Source organism: Ursus arctos, chromosome X, assembly GCF_023065955.2.
Source record: "Ursus arctos isolate Adak ecotype North America chromosome X, UrsArc2.0, whole genome shotgun sequence".
Taxonomy (NCBI): Eukaryota; Metazoa; Chordata; class Mammalia; order Carnivora; family Ursidae; genus Ursus; species Ursus arctos.
In genome coordinates, this window is record NC_079873.1 from 80,591,667 (window position 1) to 80,615,305 (window position 23,639).

At 41.7% G+C, this 23,639-nt stretch overlaps 1 protein-coding gene across 3 annotated transcripts in view; it reads right to left on the minus strand.

The window, feature by feature from the left end:
- Positions 1–23,639, minus strand: part of SLC25A53 (solute carrier family 25 member 53) — a 38,577-nt gene that overhangs the window by 13,602 nt on the left and 1,336 nt on the right. For all 3 annotated transcript variants that reach the window (XM_057313409.1, XM_048213636.2, XM_057313408.1), the window contains exon 2: positions 13,452–13,548. The gene's annotated coding sequence lies outside the window, so the exon portion shown is untranslated. The remainder of the gene's footprint in view (positions 1–13,451; positions 13,549–23,639) is intronic.

Here is a 23,639-nt window from a genome sequence, read left to right on the forward strand (position 1 = left end):
AGAGTAGATTCTTTAGACTGCACCTACTGCTGCTTCTGGACAATAGCTGGTAGCATCAGTAAGACTGTCCTTTGGGCTGACACTACCCTCCACTTCTTCCCCCAGTACTAAGAAAGCAGCTACTCAAGAGAATTTAGTACCAGGAAGCTGAGCACCTCCCAAGCCTCCCCCTGGGTTATAAGCTAATGGACACCAGCAGCCCAAGGAGTCGAAGCTAACCTTGTCCTGATCCAACAAATGGGAATACCCAAGGAAGAATGAAAAGCAATCTGGGTGTCAGGGCATATGAAAAAACATGGGAATTAGAAAGCCCATGTACCCTTTCACAGAAGAACCTTCCTGGACACCTGCTCCTGCCCATCTGGCCTCAGATGGGAGATTAAAAATGACCCTCTGTCCTTAGGGGTCCCCATTCTTTGTAAGCATATCAGTTCCTATCCTTGTGAGCAGGACAAGGTTGGTGGGGGATGATTTTATTTAAGGCAGGGAGTGGAGTGGATTGAATGCAGACCTGAGGGAGTTTGTCAGGAAGGAGATAGGGCTGAGAGGACAGAGTGTGCCACAGGAGGAGACAGTGTGGGGGAGAGGCAGCACAGAGCTGTAGAGGGGAGGGAGTGGATGGGAGAAGACAGGGGGAGAGGAGGAGAGGGCACCTTGACTGGGCAGGGGATTCACGCTGAGAATGGTAGGAATGGCAGGCTCTGGAGGTTTCACCCAGAACCCTGGGCTGTGTGGTCCTGAGGGGAGGAAGGTGTTTGGGGCTCTAGTTATGCTAGCAGTTGATGGCGCCTCAACAGGGACAAAGGGGTGCAGGCTCAGGCCTCGAGAGAGGGGGAGAAGCCAGGTAATGCAAGAAGCCCACTGAAGCCTCCTCTGGATTGCCACACCCAGAACCTGCCAAGAAGGGCTTCTCCTTCCAGATTTGTCCCCATCAGCTCCTCCCTGGCTTCTTGCTTCTGCTCCATCCCTGACCCCACAGTCTGACCTCACAGCCTCCCTCACAAGCCACACACTCTCTCTCAGTGAGGGGACGTGGAGGATCAGCCTCCTGTGCTCTGCCAGCACCCCTCCCCTAACCCTAGGACCCTATGTTTGCCTTAAGCTTCCCCTCCTTCACCTCATGGGCAGAAGGAGACTGGGAGGGCCCTTCAACCTCAGACCCTTTAGCTGAGAACTGGCCAGGAGCAAAGGCTCATGAGTGATGAAGGATAGTGGGAAGAAAGGCAGGCAGGGACAAGGGGCCCCCACCCTAACAGGAAACCACCCTTAAAAAGATTTTACACCCCCCTGGAAGGAGCCCTCGACCCTTTCCCATGTGATAGGTAGATGACAAAAACCTGATTGTATGACAGGTGCATGGAGGGTTAATCAGATTAAAACAGCCCACCAACAAGCCCCCCAAACCCCCTAGACTCAGAAACTCCAGTGGCAACCCTCCCGGGTCCCCTCCCTCTTCGGGAGCTTTGTACTGTGGCTCAATATACTTTACTATCACTCAATGAACTTTGCTCTGCCGCCCACCACTCTTCATCTGGTCTACCTCTTCACTCTTCAGAAGAGGCATGACCAAGAAGCATAGGCACAGAAGGAAAATAAATCCTGTAACAAAGAGGCCCACTTCTTGCATCCCTCTGTGGGCACTTCAAAGGCCCCTGGCAGCCACCTGCATCTCTCCAGAGCCTATAGAGACTCTACCCCCACCCCCAGGCCACAGGTAGCTCCACTCAGGCCCCCAAAGCCATAGAGGCTGCCAACATTCCCTGACTCTTGGTTTATAAGCCCTTTATTCCTCCCTTTCTCTAAATCTTCCCTTGCAAGAGATCTGCCCACTCATCCATCCTAGATTAAAGTATCACCTTTTCTCAGTTTTACTCCAGAAATGCTTGTTGAATGATTTACCCAAATAAACAGGTTATGCTGTCATAATTTCTTTCTGGGACCAGATAGGGGAAAAAGAAAAATAAACGTGACACCTACCACTGCCCTCCTTTTCACTGGTGTTGGCTTGGGGATTCAGTATGGACCAGGGATTTGTAAAACTGTTCTATGATTCATCCCCATTTCTTCCCTCCCCCATCCTCCTCTTCGTCCTATACACTAAAAATTGTCTAAATTTTTTATTTCTCCAAAATGATGCAAACCTGATATTTTATTTCACTTTGTGTAACATTGGCTTTTCCAGTATTCAGGACATATGTATTTTCCCTGGAGGACCTGGGCATTCAGATCAAAAGAAGAGAGTTAGCCGAAAGCAGGCTTTTAGAGAATTTTGTGTCTGAGAGCCTTCATTTGAGATTTTTTTTTCCTTTTCCCTTCACTCTCATTAATCGCTAAGAGATGAAATGAGTCTTTTTTCAGGAGAAACTAGCATAACCTTCCTCTGTATTATTCCCCTTCTTCTAGATACTATTTTCCCTTGGTCTCTGACACCCCTGTCTCACAGTTTCTCCCTCCCAGACCTTTCCAGTGCCTGCTTCTCAGTCTCCTTTGCTGAATCTTCTTTCTCTTCCTGATCCCTCCAAAACAGCAACAGAAATTAAAACTACCAGAACTATAATTTCTCGAAAGCTTATTATGTGCCAGGTACCCTTGTGCCAAGCACTTTAAATGTCGTAGCTCTTTAATCTTACAGCAACCCCATAAGATAGCTATTACTATTACTATTTCTTTTTTTTTTTTAAAGATTTTATTTATTTATTTATTCGACAGAGATAGAGACAGCCAGCGAGAGAGGGAACACAAGCAGGGGGAGTGGGAGAGGAAGAAGCAGGCTCCTAGCGGAGGAGCCTGATGTGGGGCTCAATCCCATAACGCCGGGATCACGCCCTGAGCTGAAGGCAGGCGCTTAACCGCTGTGCCACCCAGGCGCCCCACTATTACTATTTCTAATTTACCATTTAAAATTTTTTTTTAAGATTTTATTTATTTGAGAGAGAGCTGAGTGAGCGAGAGCACGAGCCGGGGGAAGGGGCAGAGGGAGAGGGAGAAGTAGGCTCCCCACTGAGCAGGGAGCCTGGATGTGGGGCTCCATCCCAGGACTCTGGGATCATGACCAGACAGAAGGCAGACGTTTAATCAACTGAGCCACCAAGGCACCCCTCTAATTTACGAGATGACATTAATTCAATTACTATTTTTTCAAAGCCTTTTAAAATTTTTTAATTTTATTTATTTATATGCGAGAAGGAGTAAGAGGGCACGAGCAGGGGGAGGGGCAGAGAGGGAGAAGCAGACTCTCTGCCAAGCAGGGAGCCCAACATGGGGCTTGATCCCAGGACCCCAGGATCATCACCTGAGCCCTAGGCAGAGGCTTAACCGACTGAGCCACCCAGGCGCTAATTCACTTACTATTAATTGACACCTATTTCAGATGAGGAAAGAGGCTGGAAAATTAGGAAACTACCGAGGGTCGTGCAGCTAATTAGCGGTGGACCCAGGGTGAGACGCCTGGCTGACTGACTCCAAAGCCAGTGCTCCTTCCTAAGGGTAGCTCTCCTGCACAGCACCCTCTGATCTAGGTGCTAGTACTATCTGCACATGACACAGGAGAAAACCGAGATCTACACATATGAAGTGGTTGGGCAAACGTCATAAGAGCAAGTGGTTTGCGTGTCACACACAAGGATGGAATCTTCTAAGGAATGTTTGGTTTGACCGAAAGGAGGCTTTTCTACCTTGCTTTTTCTTTCCCTCTGGGTTGCAGCTAGACCTCCTGCTGCCTGGCAACCACCCCCCTCCCTGGTCTTCAGTTGCATTATCACATTCCATTCAAGCACCGTGTTGTTTCCCCGCCTGTGTCTTAGGTGCAAATAGTTGTGAATTTAACATATGCAAGAGGAGAAAGCAGCAGCTCTCAGTGGGGGAGGGATTAATTATACAATTAGTGGTGCTAGGGAGACTTCACTATGGGATTGAAAGAAAGGATCAGTTTGCTTTCCCTCATGATGACGCTAAATATGAATTCCAGGGGGGACTGGGTGGCACAGTCGTTAAGCGTCTGCCTTCGGCTCAAGGCGTGATGCCGGCGTTCTGGGATCGAGTCCCACATCGGGCTCCTCCGCTAGGAGCTTGCTTCTTCCTCTCCCACTCCCCCTGCTTGTGTTCCCTCTCTCGCTGGCTGTCTCTCTCTGTCAAATAAATAAATAAAAATCTTTAAAAAATGAGTAAATATGAATTCCAGGTCAATTTGATAAATACATGTAGATTTTATGCAAATGTGTACTAATTCTGAAATAATATATTTTGTTGTTATGAAAGGAATAAAAAAGAATCAAATGGTCAAAAGCAACCCTTTTTAATTCTGCAAGAAAATAAATATGTATTAGATCTCTGGATTGGAGAGAGACTTCTGAGTTTAAGAATGATTAAAGAAGCGATAAAGGAAACACCAGTAACTCTGAAGACAGCATTCACAGAAATAAAAGAGAAACAGCAAGCTGAGAAGTCCTGGCAACAAATAAGAAAAACCATAATAACAGCAATGTTCTATTGTGTTTCCATAGCTAACATTTATTAAAGTCTTACAAAGTGCCAGTCATATTCTAAGAGCTCTACATGGCTTCGTTCATTCTCACAATAAACCCTGAGATAGATTCGAATATTATTCCAGGTTCTAAACCACTCTTACTTAAGGGGGAAAAAACAGGAAATGCGTAAAATGTAATTATACAGCTTAACAAATTACCATAAAACAAACCACCATAGGTGATGTGGTTTTGGAATATAGGTGAGGTTCGGTGGGGTGGAGTGCGGAGCTGGCGACCAAGAAAGAATTCTTGAGACGTCTTTGGTGCAAAATGGTGGTTTATTAAAGCACGGGGACAGGACCCTTGGGCAGAAAGAGCTGCTGCCCTGGGTTGTGAGGGGTGGCTGATTATATACTATGGGGTTGGGGGAGGTAAGGAAAAAGGGAGGTTAAGAAAGTACTTTCATATGTTAAAGAAGACTCACAGGATACCCGAGTCTTTGCCATTGTCAAGTTAAGGTTGTTTTTCCCTCTAGCAAGGCATTAACATGAAGATAGTTAGGAACTTCCCGGAGGAACATCACGTATCCCACCCAGGAGTGGGGGAGATTGCAAGATGTCAGATTCTGCTTTGCCCTCAGCCTGCCTTCTGTTCCCTCGTCACAGGAATCAAGAAATAGAATATTGCCAGTACTCCTGAAATCCCCGAGTCCCTGCTCATCAAACCACTCTCATGACAATTATGGCTATTATTTTCTTGCCTTTCTTTAGAGCTTTACCACTCAAATATGAATCCCCAAACACCACTGTTTTGTTTTAGAACTTTATATAAATAGAACTATAACGCATGTATCTTGTATCTAGCTCGTTGCCCTCACCATGAGGTTTCTGAGATTCAACTTTTTTGCATGTAGCATTAGTTCCTCATTTTCAGCATTGTATTACAGCAGTCCATTCTAGGAGTTTACAAGAAAGTTTCCATTCTGCTATTGATGGACATCTGGGTTGTTTCCAGTTTGGGGGCAATTATGAAAAATGTTTCTATGAACATCTTTTTTTCTGTCTCCTGGTGCACATGTGCACACATAGGGTATATACCTAGCGTGGAGGCCGCTTTAAGGCAACAGGCTTGAGCAAAGGAAACTGGAGCAAGGCAAAAGGGCCCAAGGCCGCGACCACCCACCGAGCTGAATGCAACCAGGCTCATTAAGTAGCCCACCTCAAAATAGCCATAGGCCCTAACTGACCATTTACAACCGGGCACAGTTCGGAAGATTATCAAAAAAGGGAAAATTCTATACATCCCCATACACCCTCACTCCGCCCTATAACTGGCCCCTCACCACAGCCTTGTTGCAGTTTCTCCTTTCCTCTCCTCCCTTGTGGTGTATTCCATAAACTTCTATCTCTTTGTCCTGCCTTGGGGTGAACTCTTTCACTGCCCACACTGACAGCCCCCATGGGATCAGAGCACCCCACACCTAGGAGTGGAATCTGGTTCATAGAGCATGTGTACTCTCAACTTTACTAGAAACTACCAAACTATGTACCAAAGTTGTACCAACTGGTACTTCCACCATCAGTGTTTAAGAGTTCCTGTTACTACATCAAAAACTTATGATGTACTACATGCTGGCTAACTGAGCATAATTAAAAAAAAAAGAGTTCCTGTTGCTCCACATAATCACAAATACTTGGTATTGTCAATAAAGCTTTATAACTTTCACTTAAGGTTTTACACATCTTTTATTCAATTTAGTTCAAGGTACTTGATTTTGTATGCTTTTGTAAATGTATTATTTGTTTGAATTTCATTTTCTAAGTGCTTATTGTGGGTATATAGAAATCTAATCGACCTTTTGATGTTGATTTTGTATACTGATTTACTAATATCTCTGAATAATTGTAAATTTTTATCTGTAGCTTCCTTAGAACTTTCTGCATACACAAGCATATCACCTGCAAATAATAATAGTTTTACTTCCTTTCCAATCCATATTCATTTTATTTCTTTTTCTTGCCTTACTGCACTGGCTAGGACCTGGAGTACAAAAGTAGTGAGGGGGAACAACCTTGTCTTATTCCTGAACTTAAGAGGACCACTTTCAACAACTTAACATTAAGCATGACACTGGCTACAGGTTTTGATATACCATTTATCAGATTAAAGACATTTCCTTCCATTCCTAATTTACTAAGAGTTTTTAAAATCTTCAATGGATGTTGAATGTTATTGAATGCTTTTTCTGTACCTATTAAGATGATCATGTCTTTTTTTTTTTATCTCTTAATATGTTGAATTACATTGTTTGGTTTTCTAATAATAAAATAACCAGGCATTCCTGGATTTGGTCCTGATTTATTTTTTATTTTTTATAAAGATTTTATTTATTTATTTGAAAGAGAGAGAGCATGAGCAGGGGGAGGGGGAGAGGGAGTAGCAGACTCCCCACTGAGCAGGGAGCCCAACATGGGGCTTGATCCCAGAACGCCGGGATCATGCCCGAGCCGAAGGCAGAGGCTTAACGACTGAGCCACCCAGGTGCCCCAATATATCTCCCCTTTTTCATTCCAAATATTTTTTTATCAGGGTGAAATTATATAACATGAAATTCACCATTTTAACCATATTGAAATGTATAATGCAGTGGCACTTAGGACATATTCAATTCGTTTTATTTGTGCATTTCTCTTTATTCTGGGTCAGTTTTTCCAGAAGTGTATTTACTAGTCCTTTGGACAAATTCACATTTGGTTCAGCTGACTCGTCTATTGTCTCTTCTGTTTTCTACTTCATTGATTTCTACTCTTATCTTTATTAATCCTCCCTTCTACCCTACCTAGATTATTATACTCGACATTTGCCACATATATTTTCAGTATTTCTTCACTTTAAATATATGCACCTTGGCTTTAAATTTGCTTTTGAGTACTATTTGAGGTGCATTCTACAAGCCTGGTGGAAAAGCAGATTTTTCATTACCACTCAGTTCTACATGTTTATCCATTTCCAGCAAATGCAGGCACTTTCTGGCAAAGACTCATGGCAGAGTTTAGTCTTAAGATGGACACAGACTTCTGCAAACTTCCAGATTCACAGCTCCAAACACCTTCACCCTAGCTGAATACTGTATCTTGAGGTACTTGATGTAGAAAATGTTGGGGTTTGTAGCCAATGGCCAAGAAAGAATTCTTGAGACATCTTTGATGCAAAAAGGTGGTTTTATGAAAGCACAGGGACAGGACCTATAGGCAGAAAGAGCTGCACGGGGTCATGAGGATTGGCTGATTATATACTTTCAAGTTGGGAGGGGGTTAGGGATAGCACAAGTCTCTAAGGAATTTTGAAAGCAAGGTTTCTAGGACCTTGAGGGGGCTGGCTATTGTTAGGAAAAGATCATTTATTACTGTCTAGTAAAACCTTAGTCATGAGACCCTTCAGATATCTATCAGTGGACCATATACTTGGGGAATAATTGTCAACATGCATTTAGTGGGGTAGAGATAAAGAAGTTTCCAAAGGAAATTTTATATGTTCAAGTAGACTTACAGGATCCTGGGGAATCAGGCTAAGATTGCCTTTGGCCCTTAGCAAAGCATTAACATTGAGGCAACTGAGTCCCTAGAGAAAGGCCACTCTGCCTGTTTCAAGGACTTGTTGATGGGTTGTAGGCAATAAGGATATTCAATTTTTTCTTTTGTCTTTGTTTCCCACATCAGTACGCAATTGAAAAAAAAAACTGATCTCACTTAGTTTTTCTGGAATGAGACTACATCACTCCCTTCTGTGTTGGGTTGTCCTAAATCCTCTTTTTATAAGGATAAACTCTCAATAATATATTGATGAAAAAGAAGATAACCACAAATTTGTTTCAAGCAACACATTGTTGCTACACTGTACCAACTAAGCCATGCTCCTCAGTCCAGCCTTTGGGAGTGGAGCACTGGCTGAGCTCTTCAAGTAAGTGATATTGTGATTCCGATCTGAATACTGCACTTTGTGTAAAAGTGGACTGTTTGCCTGTGGAGAAGTTGGGCAGCTGGATAAAGAGAGGAGCGACATGACTTGAGTATTCATTCCTAAAACTCTGGCTCATTCCCTTACAAGCTGTACAAATTTGGGCAAGGTAGTTAACCTCTCTGTGCTTCAGCCTCCTGATGGGTAAAATGGAGTGGTAACAGGAAGTCCCTCCTATGGCTGTAGTGAGAATTAAATGAATGAACACTTGCAGTATTTATTTTTTTAAGATTTATTTCTTTATTTTAGAGAGAGAGGGTGGGGAGGGGCAGAGAGAGTCTTAAGCACACTCCATGCTGAGTGTAGAGCCACACAGGGATTGATCTCAACACCCTGAGATCAGGGTGTGAGCCAAAACCAAGAGTCAGAAGCTTCACCGACTACACTACCCAGCTGCCCCATCACTTGCAAAGTCTTCAAAAGAGTACCTGGTGCATTGTAAATGTTGCACCATGGATGACCATCATAACTATACCAAACACCTCTCTTCAAACGCTGAATAGCCTTGTAGATGGGATTACCTACCTAGGCCCTCCATTTCAGCCTCTTCACAGGAAATTTCATTAAACTCAGTAGCCTTAGGCTACTTTACCACCCATGTGAAGGAGAGAATAAAAACCTCTAAGTGAGGAGTGCCTAGGTGGCTCAGTTGGTTGAACACTGGATTCTTGGTTTTGGCTCAGGTCATGATCTCAGGGTCATAGGATTGAGCCCCGCATTGAGCCCTGCGTCGGGCCCTGTGTCAGGCCCTGTGTTGGGCCTGCACTCAGTGCAGAGTCCGCTTCAGATTCTCTCTCTCCCTCTCCTGCTGCCCCTCCCCACCACTCAGTCTCTCTCTCTCTAAAATAAATAAATAAACCTCTAAGTGAAATTAACCAAATAATTCATTTTAGAACAGGAACTATCTTTGCATTATTGCAGGGATGCCTGCTTAGCTAAGAAAGTGAAAGAGGCTGTCTAAATGGAGCTCAGATGGCCTGGGACTAGAGGAAGATAGTAGCTAAACTTCTCTGCAGAAGACTAACTGCTGAAGGAACTCTGGAGGATGGGAGCTGCTAAGCCAAGTGAGGGAGCCCAAGGGCCAGGCAGGAGGCAGAATGGAAGAGAAGTCTGAGTGAAACTATCCAGAAATTCTTTTGTATAATTTGCTGATAGCTTAATTTTTTTTATTGTTTGGACTTTGGAAAAATAATTTATTTTAACATTGTTTAGCATAGCATATGCTTGATTAAAATGAAACAGCATTCAAACACAGAAGGGGATAAAGTGAAAGTGAAAGTTTCCCCAACTTCGTGCAGTGGTCTGATGTGTGTTCTTCCAGATCTGCTTTTACACAAACACAAACATTCATGCTCTTGTCCTTTTTTTAAAAAAAATAAAAATTAGGGAATAGCAGGCACTTGGTTCTGACATCGTCTCTCATGTTATCTGCTGTGTTGGGATCAACTTCCTTCACTGTCCCGAACCCTCAGCAAGATCCTGCTATCTGCTATGTGCTAGGTCTTTGGACTAGCTCCTTAATTTCTATCAACAGTATTTCTCAGAGAAAAGAAGAAATTACAGTTTTATTTTACTATATTAATTTAATAACATGATTACAACCACTGCTTATGGTGCTTTTCCTCTGTGTCAGGCAATGTCCTTGGTGCTTTACTTGAATTCACACATCACTTCCTCAGAACAACCCCTTGGAAGTCAATCTCACTCCTATCACATGTGGGTTTACAGATGAGACTGAAGAGGCCCAAAAGCTAAACAGGAGAACATTAAGGAGGGAAGTAAACATGTCAGAGGTAGGACTCAGACCTGAAGTGTCTCTTTAAGTCTTCACAATTACGTTATGAGGACACTTTCACCACAAATGAGGCAACTGAGGCTACAGAGTCCACAGAGCACAATGAAGCCACTGAGAAACTACCAGTCCTCTCATTTCATAGGTATATCCCTTCCTGTAAAACACCGATGAAAGCAAGCAAGGAAGCAAAGATCTAAATGAATGGAGAGACGTGCAATGTTCATTGATTGGAAGGCTCACAGTAAAGATGTCAATTCTCTCCAAAGTAATCTACAAGTTTAACATAATTGCGATCAAAATCTCAGCACGATTTTTCATAGGTGCAGACAAGCTTATTCTAAAATTTATGAGGAAAACCAACGTAACTATGATAGCTAAAACAATTTTCGGAAAGAACAATGAACTGGGGAGAATCACTCTACTCAATGATAAGACGTATATAATTATAGTAGATTGAGACAGTGTGATATTACAGGAATGATAGAAATAGATCAGAGAAAACAGAGAACCCACAAATAGACCAACACAAATATGTCCAAATGATTTTTTTAAAGACTTTATTTGTCAGAGAGAGAGAGAGAGAACACAAGCAAGGGGAGCAGCAGGCAGAGGAAGAAGCATGTTCCCCACTGAGCAAGGAGCCGGATGAGGGACTTGATCCCAGGATTCTGGGATCATGACCTGAGGTGAAGGTAGACGCTCAACTGACTGAGCCACCCAGGCGCCCCCCAAATGATTTTTTAAAAGTTTATTTCTTTGGTAATCTCTACACTCAACATGGGGCTCGAACCCATGACCCTGAGACCAAGAATCACATGCTCTTCTGAATGAACCAGCTAGGAGCCCCTCCAACTGATTTTTGATAAAGGTATAAAAAAGATTCACTAAGAATCAAGATTCTTGTAAAAAGAATTCTGTAAAAAGATTCAAGAAGAATAGCTTTTTCAAAAAACGGTGCACAAACAACTGAACATCCATTAACAACAACAATAACAAAAATAACTTCTACTTGAACCTCACACCAGATAGAAAAATTAACTGAAAATGAATCACGGACGTATGTGTAGAATGTAAAACTAAGAAAGTTTCAGCGGAAAAACTAAGAGAAAATCTTGGGACCTATATCTTACCAAAACGTTCTTAGACTAGACATGAAAACACACGACATCCATAAAAGACATTATAACCTGGACCTCACCAAAATTAAAAACTCTTGTGTTGTAACACATGCTGTTAAGAGGATGAAAAGACAAGCTACAGACTGGGAGAAAATAATTGCAAACCACGTATCTGACAAAGGACTGGTATTCAGAATATATAAAGAACTCCCAGAACTGAACAGTAATAAAACCAAATGATTCAATCTAAAAATGAGCAAAAAACATTAAGGGAATTGCACCAAAGAGAGTATACAGATGAAAACCAGCACATGAAAAGATGCTCAAAATCACTCGTCATTACAGAAATGCAAATTAAAACCACATGAAGCTACCATTATACACCAAATAGAACAGCTAAAATATAAAATAGTAATATCAAATGTTGGCAAAAATCTGGAAAATAGGATCTTTCATACAGTGAAGCTAGGAATGTATAATGGTAAGGCTCTTAAAATCATTCTGGCAGTTTCTTGCAAAACTAAACATGCACCTACCATGTAACCACAGAAGTACATTCTTGGGCATTTATCCAAGAGAAATGCAAATACGTTCACACAAAAACCCAAAAGCAAATATTCATAGCAGCTTTATTCATAATAGCAAAACCAGGAAACAACCCAAATGTCTTTCAGTTAGTGATAAACAAATGCTGGTATATCTATTCAATGGAATACTACTCAACAATAAAAAGGGACAAGCTATTGATACACACAGCAGCCCAGGTGGACCTCAAGGGCATTTCACTTAGTGAAAAAAGTCAATTGCCAAAGGTTATGTACTATTGGATTCCATTTACATAACATTCTTGAAATGCCCAAGAGACTGAGAATAGATTAATCATTGCCAGGGTATAAGGATGGAGCAGAGGGTCTGAGGATAAAGAGGTAGCAAAAGGGAGCACTTCTGAGATAACAGAATAGTTTTATATTGTGACTGTGGTGGTTACACAAATGTATACATGGGATAAAACTGTACAGAACTACACACACACACACACACACACACACAAATAAATGCATGTAAAAAATGATGAAAACTAAATAAAGTCTATGGTCTAGTTAACAATATTGTACCAATATCAATTCCCTGGATTTGATATCATACTACAATTACGTAAGATACCACCATAGAAAGAAGCTTGGTGACAGGTACTTGGGCCTCTATGCACTACTTTTGCAATTTCCTGTGAGTCTATAATTATTTAAAAACAATATGTTAAAAAAAAGCTACTATGGGTTTCCAGAGTTTCACAAAGTAGCGTTAGTAAATTTAATTACTAGACTCATTCTGTGTAAGTTGCTTTCCATGTATAGCTGGAGTAGTTTAAAAATTCCCCTCCTTTCGGCAAGTTTTGCAAACACGTGCTCAAAGGAAGTGTACTAGTGCTTCTTTTTAAAATTTTGACAGTTAGGGGCACCTGGGTGGTTCAGTTGGTTAAGCATCTGCCTTTGGCTCAGGTCATGATCTTGGGGCCCTGGGTTCGAGCCCTGCGTTGGGCTCTCTACTCAGCAGGAAGTTGGCTTCTCCCTCTCCCTCTGTGCTCTCTCTCTCAAATAAATAAATAAATCTTTAAAATAAAATGAAATTCTGAGTTATTTTTATGATACATTTAAAAATAACATTATATGCACATGGTAAAAAGATATTACTAATATTTTTTAGACCGTAAAGAGCTTTTGCTTATGTAGTTTACAGATCTACCAACATTTACTGTATTGGAAATCAAAACTGAAAATATTTAAAAATATTTATTAATTCATCAAAAATAAGTAAGTGCCTACTTATTAACGTAAACAATATATTTTATTATCACTTATTAACATCACAATATATTTTATTAAAATAACTTTATTTTCCAAAATAAAAAATAATTTAGAAACGTTTTTATATACTTGAAACCGACAAACATACAGATTTGCCTGCCTTAATACAGGACAGTTTCCTTCTGCATTGTGCTTTGGTTGTTTTGGTTGAAGTATATGAAAAGAAATCCAACCTTATGGAGATACGTACCTGGAAAAAGGAGGATTTCCCAGACCTTTGAAAGGGTGTCAGCTGTCCCCAAAGTCATCAGACCACACTTGGAGAACCACAGTGCTGGAGATACATACTGAAATATTTACAAAGGAAATATTAGAATGCCTGCAACTTGAATTAAAATACTCTAAAACACACACACACACACACACACACACACACGTCAATTCTCATTATCCCCCATTCGAGCAAGAAAAAAATTGAAGAGAAGGATTCTGATTGTTCTGATCTACATCACGTGCCCATATATCAACCAATCAAATCAACTGCTATGATTGGAAGCTCCCATTAGAACTGCATGGCTGGGGCACCTGGGTGGCTCAGTTAGTCAAGCGTCTGCCTTTGGCTCAGATCATGATCCCAGAGTCCTGGGATCGAGCCCCACGTTGGGCTCCCTGATCAGCGAGGAGCCTGCTTCTCCTTCTGCCCCTACCCCTGCTCATGCTCTCTCTCTCTCAAATAAATAAATAAAATCTTAAAAAAAAAAAAAAGAACTGCATGGCTGGACAGGAAAGAAACAGCACCCACCCCTGCCAAAACAGAGTTTTGTTTCCAGGGTAAGGGAAAGACTTTGGGAAAACAATAAAGATCTACCAGATCTCCTGTGTTCTCTATCTCAACTGGTGGTAACACCACCTTCCATGCAATCATTCATGGCAGAGTCCTGGAATTTGTCTTATAGCACAGACTGCTAGTTGTCCCCAGTATCTGTTCTCCCCTTTCCTCCTCCAGGCATTCTGCTGCTTGGAACATGAATGTGATGGCTTGAGCTCTATCTTGTATCCTGAAGGAAAGTGTCACACTGTGGAGATGACAGGACATTAAGCCCTTCAGGGTTTAACATGAAGAGAAATGAATTTCTATCCTGTTTAATCCAGTTACTTTGGATGTCTGATAACTCACAGCTGAAACTGATCCTAACTGACAACCCCCTCACTCCCCAATGTGATCAAGGCAAAATAATCTAGAAATTAAGAGTGGCATGCAGTGAACCAGAATACATTAGAGCCAACCACCTAGGCTTGAATCTATGCTCTGTAGCTTCCCAGCTCTGTGATCCTCAGCAAATTGCTTTCTCTTTCTGTACCTCAGCTTCCTCATATATAAAATGAGGTTAATAACATTATCTGTATCATAGGTTGGTTGTGAGAATTATGGAAAATAATGCACATAAGCACTGAGAATAATGCCTGGCACATAATAAGTGCTCAATGAGTGTTAACTACCATTTGCAATGTCTGCCAATTTTACCTACTAAAAATCTTAAAACACAGTCCCTACCTTCACTGCCTAAGAGCCACTTTATTCCACTCAAATGAGCCCTGCTTCCATTCGCATTCCTCCACAGCATCCTCTACGATGTCTCAGCTTGGCCTATCTAGAACACCCTGATCTGTTCAGGTCACTCCTGTTTTTTGTTTTGATTTTATTTATTTATTTTAGAGAGAGAGAGATCACAAGCAGGGGGAGGGGCAGAAGGGGAGGGAAAAGGAGGATTCTCAAGTGGACTCCCTGCTGAGTGTGGAGCTCCATGTGGGGCTCCACCTTAGGACCCTGAGATCATGACCTAAGGCAAAACTGAGCCGGATGCTTAACCAACTGAGCCACCCAGGTGCCCTGGGTCACACCTGTTTTAGACTTCTCGGTAACTCCCCATTATCTACAGAATGAAGCCTTAACTCCTTAGCCTGGTGATTAAGGCCCTTGTGTGTGTGTGTGTGTGTGTGTGTGTGTGTGTGTGTTACCCTTTTGGATGAAGTCTTTCTGGGCTTATTCCGTCACTCCTCCTCCATCAACCACGCCCTGACTGCACTGAACTTTACCTGCCTCAAAAGTGTCAACCACCCCCACTCCCTCTCTCCTGAACTCTTTCTTCCCTTAGCTTCTGTGGCAGCACATTCTTCTGCTTTTCTTCCAATATCCCTGGCTGTTCCTTTTCCATCTTTTTCATGGGCTTCTCATTCTACAGCCCCTTCGTGAGTGTCAGGGTCCCCTCCTTATTCCACTCCCGATTTCACTGCAGGTCTTCTGCCTGAGTCATGGCATCCACTGTCAGACTCTCAAGCTCCACCTATATGCAGTGACTCCCAGATCTTCACTCCTGACCTCCTGCCTGAGCTTTGGTCTCACACATCACATGGATGTTATCTCCTGATGATCAGGCAGACAAACCTTTAGAATGTCCAAAACAGAACTCATCTCCCCCACCCCAAATTTGCTTCTTTTTTACTCTGAATCTATTGGTAGCACAACCAGCACCCAAGCCAGAAACCTGGAACTCCTCATTCTCTCTCATTCTCTACATCTAATAAATTACCAAATCTTGCCAATTTCACATCCTCTGAACTTTTGTGGAGGACAGAAAAACTGCTTCAGATATAAAGGAACTAACTCTGGGATGGAAAGGGCTGGCTGGTCTTTTCCTCTGCTGCCTGATTCCCTTGGCAATACTGCCACCTGGTGGCTCTCTAGCATTACTTTACCTTTCCCGGATGCAGCCAGCTCTCCGAGGTCCACACAGAAATGGAATTAATTAGTTGTTAAATACCTACTATATACTAGGGACTATGCTAGGTATTAGGAATACAATGTTGACCATAAAATAGCCCTTCCCTTTTAAGGAATTTGCCATCTACCTGGGAAGACAGGTACATAACAACATATTAATAGCATAATGTGATAAGTCCTGTGATACATTCACAGAGCATTACAGAAGCACAAGATGTAGTTCCCTGAGAGCAAAGACTTGTGCCTTCCTAATCTTTAAGATTTTCACTGTAGGTATCAATCATATCGTATCCCTCATATCAACAATGAACAAAACTAGTTGAGCATAGAAACAGAGAATTAAACATGTAAACAGAGAGTTAAATTAACTACCTTCCCACCCACTATAAAAATAATAGTTATTTCACATTTCCTGTGCACTTAATATATGACAAGAACTTACTTAAGTCCTTTATGTATATATGTATTAACTCACTTAACTCTTTTTTTGAAGATTAAAAAACATATTTTTAAAGAAGAGAGAGAGAGCACGAGCAGAAGGGAGAGGCAGAGGGAGACGGAGAAACAGAACCCCCCACCCCCACTGAGCAGGGAGCCTGACGTGGGACTTGATCCCAGGATCCCGGGATCATGACCTGAGCAGAAGGCAGACATTCAACCAACTGAGCCACCCAGGCATCCGTAACTCATTTAACTCTTAACAACAAATCCATGAAGGTTGTATTAGGTAATATTATTATCCTCATGTTACAGATGAAGCAACAGAGGCACAGACAAGTTAGGTAAGTTGGCCAAGGTCACAGAGTGTGGAAATGCTAGATAGAATTCAGATTCAATCCTGACCTGGGTCCAGAGCCCATGCTCTAGTTAGAAAAAAAAAATACTACTAAACCCACACCACTTCCTAATGCCTGTTTGATGACTGAATAACAAAAACCTTGGCCCTCTGAAACCCAAGGAAACAAAAGCTCAGGTAGTAGAATCTCCTAGTAGGCTAAACTGATCAAGACCCCATCCCTCTGTATCTCACCTAGTCCCTGGAATTCTCTCTGCTGGATCATTACCTCTTTCACACCTTTTGCCCCCCAAATGAGTGTTCTCCCTTTAATGTACTATCTGAAATATAAACAAAAAACACTCCATATGATTCTTTCTAACATGAACAAAACATGCTGGCATTTTCAAAAGATGCTACCAAATTCTAAAGGTAAACAGAACAGAAATAGGGGCACCTGGGTCGCTCAGTTCAGTTAAGCATTTGACTCTTGATTTTGGCTCAGGTCATGACCTCAGGATCCTGAGTTCAAGACCAGCATCAGGCTCAATGCTGAGTGTGGAGCCTGCTTAAGATTCTCTCGCTCTCCCTCTCCCTCTGCCCCTCCTCCTGCTCATATTCTGGTACACGCTCTCTCTCTCTCAAAAAAAAAGAACAGAAATAGGGGCGCCTGGGTGGCACAGTGGTTAAAGCGTCTGCCTTCGGCTCAGGGCGTGATCCTGGCATTCCGGGATCGAGTCCCACATCGGGCTCCTCTGCTGGGAGCCTGCCTCTTCCTCTCCCACTCCCCCTGCTTGTGTTCCCTCTCTCGCTGGCTGTCTCTATCTCTGTCGAATAAATAAATAAAATCTTTAAAAAAAAAAGAACAGAAATAAACAGAGCAATTGTAGAGAGCATTCAAAAACAGTTTAGATTCTGACCACACCTACATGGTTTCCAGGCTTTGTGCATTTCAGTATCTGGATTTGTGGCTGGACTCAGAGGTAAAAATATGGCTGCCTTTTGGTGAGCACTTACTCTACGCAAGGCAGGGCAATGAAGAGAGAAAAAGAAATAAAAAGCACCCATATTGGGACTCTGAGAAACAAACTGGGGGCTTCAGAGGGGAGGGGGGTGGGGGAATGGGATAGACTGGTGATGGGTAGTAAGGAGGGCACGTATTGCATGGTGCACTGGGTGTTATACACAACTAATGAATCATCGAACTTTACATCAGAAACCAGGGATGTACTGTATGGTGACTAACATAATATAATAAAAAAGCATTTAAAAAAAAGGATCCATATTGGAAAGGAAGAAGTAAAACTACCTCTATTTATAGGTGGCATGATCTTGTATATAGGAAATCTTAAGAAATCCACAAAAATACTAATATTATTATTATAACTAATAAATTCAGCAAGGTTGCAGGATACAAGGTCAACATACAAAAATCAACTGCATTTCTATACACTAACAATAACACTCCAAACAGGAAATTAAATTAATAAAACAATTCCATTTACAATAGCATAAAATAATTAGGAATTAGTTTAACAAAAGAAGTGCAGAAGTTGTATACTGAAGCAAAATAAAGTTGAAATAAGTGTGCAGATATTCCATGCCCATGGATCAGAAGATTTAATATTGTTAATATAATATTTCACAAATGGATCTACATATTCAATGCAATCTGTATCAAAATTCCCAGCAGTCTTTTATTACAGAACTTGATGAGATGATCCTACACTTCACATGGAAATGCAAAGAAGCCAGAATGGTCAAAACAATCTTGGAAAAAAATAATAAAGTGGGAGGACTCACAGCTCATGATTTCCAAAATTACTCCAAAGCTATGGTAATTAAGACTGGTACTGGCAGAGGATAAATATACTGATCGGTGGAACAGAACTGAGAACCCAGAAATAAACTCAAACTTTCATGGCCGTTGATTTTCAACAAGGGTGCCAAGACCATTCAATAGGGAAAAAAAAAATAGTCTTTTCAACAAATGGTGCTGGGATACCTAGATATTCACATGCAAAAGAATGAAGTTGGACTCCTACTTCACACCATATGCAAAAGTTAACTCAAAATGGATTGAAGACCTAAATGTAAGAGATAAAAACATAAAACTAGAAGAGAACACAGGTGTAAATCTTCGTAATCCTAGATTAGGCAATGGGTCTTAGATATGACTCCAAAAGCACAAGCAACAACATGTAACTGAGATTTGTTTTTAGTAAACGATTAAAGTAACCAAAATAAAACCCCTGAAAACACTCGTGGTTGTAATTCCTTAATTGCTCATGTTTTGCTTCTCTAACACTTATTTGTTACATATGTGGGGTACCACTCACATCTCCCTTCTAGCCTTCTGATGGTACATACACGCAAGGATCTGGTTTAATAATTTTAATGATAATAATGACAGATGTAATAATACTTAACAATAATTTTTAAAAAAGATTTTATTTATTTGACAGAGAGAGAGAGAGAGAGAGAGCGAGCACAAGCAGGGGAAGCGGCAGAGGGAGAGGGAGAGGGAGAGGGAGAAGCAGGCTCCCCACTGAGCAGGGAGCCTGATGTGGGGCTGGGCCTGAGCCAAAGGCAGATGCTGAACCAACTGAGCCACCCAGGGGCCCCAATACCTAACATTTAAACAGCATTTACTATTTACCAAGCACCATCCTAAGTGCTTTACCCATATTAACTCTGCAAATCCTCCTAAGAACCCTCTCCTCTATTTTACAGGTGAGGAAGCTGCAGCATAGATAGATTAAACAACTTGCCCTGGGTCATCAAAGCCTGTAGAGTATGGAGCTCAGATTCCAACACAGGAAGTCTTGCTCCAGAATCTGTGCTCTTAATCTGGGCAAGCCCCCTTAACTCCTCAGATGGAGTGGTTCTTATAAACCATGTGGCTTAGGACTAGACTGAGGCCAAAGTAGGATTCTTACTCCCACTCCCTCTGCCACATGTTTTATTTTTTAAACAGTATTTTATTATTTTTTAAGTAATCTCTCTGCCCAACATGGGGCTCAAATTCATGACTCTGAGATCAAGAGTCATGTAGTCTACCAACTGAGCCGGCTGGTCACCCCAGCCCTAGGTTTTAAATATTAGAAACTGTATCTTCAGGCACCACAGACAACAGAGGGGATCATTTTCCTATATAAATTTGTTCAAATCACTTCGGCCCTGGGGCACCGGCGGGAGTCAGAAAGAGGAAAGATTAGAGTAGAGCTAAGGAAAGAATATCTTCGTCTCAGCCCAGTAAGCAAAGGCAAGAATACTTTTTGTTATCAGAACACTAATGCAAGAGTTCAGTGGAAGCTGCCTCATGGGCCTCACAATTGCAATCCAGGGAAAGACAAGGGGGTACGAGAGAGCAGTGAAAAAATCCAAGCGCAGGAAAAGCTTGGGTTTTCTGGGTATGAGTTTCTCCTTTCTTTCTGCAACAAGGCAATGCAGGAGAAAAAACTTGTGATAAGTAAACAATACCCACACCCCTAAAGACTGTTGTTATCATCCGGGTACATGAATGCCTGCTTACATCCATCACTTATTATTTCAGTAAATACGTATCGAGTGCCTATTATGTGCCAGGCACTGTTCCAGGCACTGGGGATGCAGCAGTGAACAAAACGGACACAAAGTTTTGCCCTCATGAAGCATACTACTTCCTCCTGCTTTTCTTCTTCCCCTTTTTGCTCCTTTTTCTCCTTCATCTAGTGGAGAACATCGGGCTGTGAATTCAGAGATCTGAGTTCTGGTATCTAGCTCTGCCACTAATGTGAAGATCATGTATCTTCACAAGCATCTCCAGGCTTAGGTGCCCTCTCTACAGATCCTGAAGATAAAAACACCCATTATGGAGATATGGTGAACCCACAGATCAATCAAATACAGATTCTGTTTTCCAAGAGTTCACAGACCAGCAGAAAGGCCAGACATGGACCCAGATAACGATTATGCAAAACTAAAGATTGAAGGTGACAGAAAAGAGAAACAGAGGAAGAGAATGAAGAGAGGAACAAGAGATTTAGGTTTCCAAAGAAGTGCTGCTGACTTTGGGTCTTGAGGGTTAGATAAGATTCAGGTACGTGTGAATGGACAGAAGTACTTTTCAAGGTAGAATGCACAGAGGGCATAAGCAGATCCAGTAGCAGGAAACGGACAATCAAGGCTCCCATGGGGGAGCGGAGAGTAGTCCAGCGTGTCTAGGACACACTGAAAGAGCCAAACACCAAATTCACAAGCATTTTTACAATGAAACAAGAGGCTGCGATGTTTTGTATTTGGCCTATAACCATGAGGTCAGTTGATGACTGTATTCAACATTTATAACCGGTATCTTTGAGTGCTCACTGATTACATAATTCTAGTATAGTACTAGGACTTCTATTCTAACTTACAGATAGACTGACTTACCCAGCAAGAGCTATTCGTGTGTGTAGCATATAGACACATATGGAGGCTTTAAAAGTGAACCAGATTCTACCAGATTAAAAGAATAAAACTCCTATATATATCACTGGAAACAATATCGTGTTTTCATCTGACCTCACACAATGAGATAGAGAAGAGCAAATGTCCCTTACCCCTTGGTTACTACGTACTGTTACCAAGGAAGATTAAAGAGCTAACAGTCTTCATGGACAGTTTCAACATTAATGCCATCAAATTGTCTTACATAAATACCTCAAATAAAGTATACTGAGGCAAACCTTCATACAACCGCAGTCAAGTTGAAATTATTTTTATAAATAACTCATGACTGACTGAAAATGATTAGTAGGGTTTTCTCAAAGGATTGTTACCACGGGAAACTACAATACTAAATTTTGCTATTCATTGAATAACATTGCTAGTGTTAATATTACTGCTTTTAATTCCTTAGGGAAAAAACCCACACACACTTTGTTAATTTTAGTCAAAATTTTCAGTTAAATAAATAGTTCAAGATCTTTAAGGGATGCCTGGGTGGCTCAGTCAGCTAAGCATCTGCCTTCGGCTCAGGTCATGATCCCAGGGTCCTGGGATCAAGTCCCGCATCGGGCTTGTTGCTCAGCGGGGAGCCTGCTTCTCCCTCTCCCTCTTCCTGCTGCTCCCTCTGCTTGCGTGCTCTCTGTCTCTCTCTGACAGATAAATAAATAAATAAATAAATAATCTTTTAAAAAAAAAGATCTTATTTTAAAAGAAGGTACAAATTATCTGCAGAAGTTTCTTTTAGCATACTGGATAACTTCTCTTTCCACGCTTCCTTCTGTCTACCTCTGTCCACTCCTGGTCTCCGGGACCAAAGAGCCCAGTAGCAGCAGCAAAGCTAAATGCTTTGTTACTAGCCTGGGTTTCCTCTACCAACTACCTTCTTTGCTCTTTTTACTCCATCCCTTTTGTTTTAACCAAATTTTCTACCTCTGATTGGATTACTATTGCTTTGCGATAAACCAATTCAAAACAGTGGCATTAAAACAATCTGCTCCACGATTCTGTGGTTCAGGAACTCAGACAGAGTGCAGCAGGCATAGCTTGATTCTGCTCCATGATGTCTGGGGCCTCAGCTGGGAGACTCAATTGCTGGGAGCTTTAATCATCTAGGGGTATCTTTATTCACAGGTCTCCTGGTGAATGTTGGCTATGAGGTGGAACATCAGCTGGGACTGCTGACTAGGGGACCTACAGGTGGCCCCAACACGGGCCTGGACTTTCTCACAGCATGGCAGCCTCGGGGTAGTCAGACTTCTTCATCAAACCTAGCATAAAATACTTTGATCTGTTTCTTAGGGTCTTCATTTCCTAATAAAGGCTCCTGTGTCATGTAAAACTTATATTAAATACATTTGTATGCTTCTCTCCTGTTAATCTATCTGTGTCAGTTTAATTTTAAGACCCAATCAGGAACCCTAAGAGGGTTGAGGAAAGTTTTTTCCTCCCATACAATGTCCAGCTGACTCCCTTAGGATACGGCTAGGACAGATCCTTAAATCTCAGAAACATCCAGAGTACTGATCATCCTAGCATCTTGCTGGTCCCTACAAAGATTCATAATAGACTCAGGCCTGTGTGTTTGGACGTTTTTTGTGTTTTATGTGTGCGTGTTTGGTTTCGCAGGTTTCATAACTGGCCTAGGGAGAGATTTGGGATCCAACATCGATAGGGGTCTAGAATGATTACTGTCATTCCTAAAAATGTGTCTTAGCCTTTTGTTAGGCTCGTGGGAGAGGTTTGGAGATTAGGTAGAAATGTGGACTGTCTCCCTCCAAGAGACTGTCTAGGCCACTCCCTAAAGGAAAGTTTCAGATTAAGCTTTGGCACAGTAAGATTTCTGGTTCCACCGGTGCTCTACAGTGAATAAAGTGATTGTTTCTTCTGAGAATGGTGGGGTTTCATTGAGGATGAAAACAAAAAACTATTCATCATACCTCAATTCTAGCTCCTTATACTAATTGCTGTTGATTAGATTGTCACTTTTTTTACCTTTAAACTCAAACATAATTTATTATGAGAAATTAGGAACACCAGTTTTTTTGGGGGATGATACAAGTTGGGGTGTGAGTTCCATTGTAAATACCTAGCTACTTGAATATGACTGAGCAAGGCATCTGAAAAGGATATAGCTACTTTGTTTTTTGAACAATTTATGGTACGAGGAAATCTGATACTTATTTGGGAAGAAAAAACTGGGAAGAAAATTTATTTGGGAAGAAAAAACAAAACCTTGCTTTGTTTAGTTCAGGAAGATTCATTTGTTCTTCCATTCAAAGTATACAAATGAACAAGAACAAATCCATTTCATATCTACTGTCAGTTAACTCAGACACGTCTAACCGTTAGGTGTCTGGTTTTCCCTAGAGATGTCCTTTACAGTTTAATGGCTGTTCCGTTTAGACCACTAG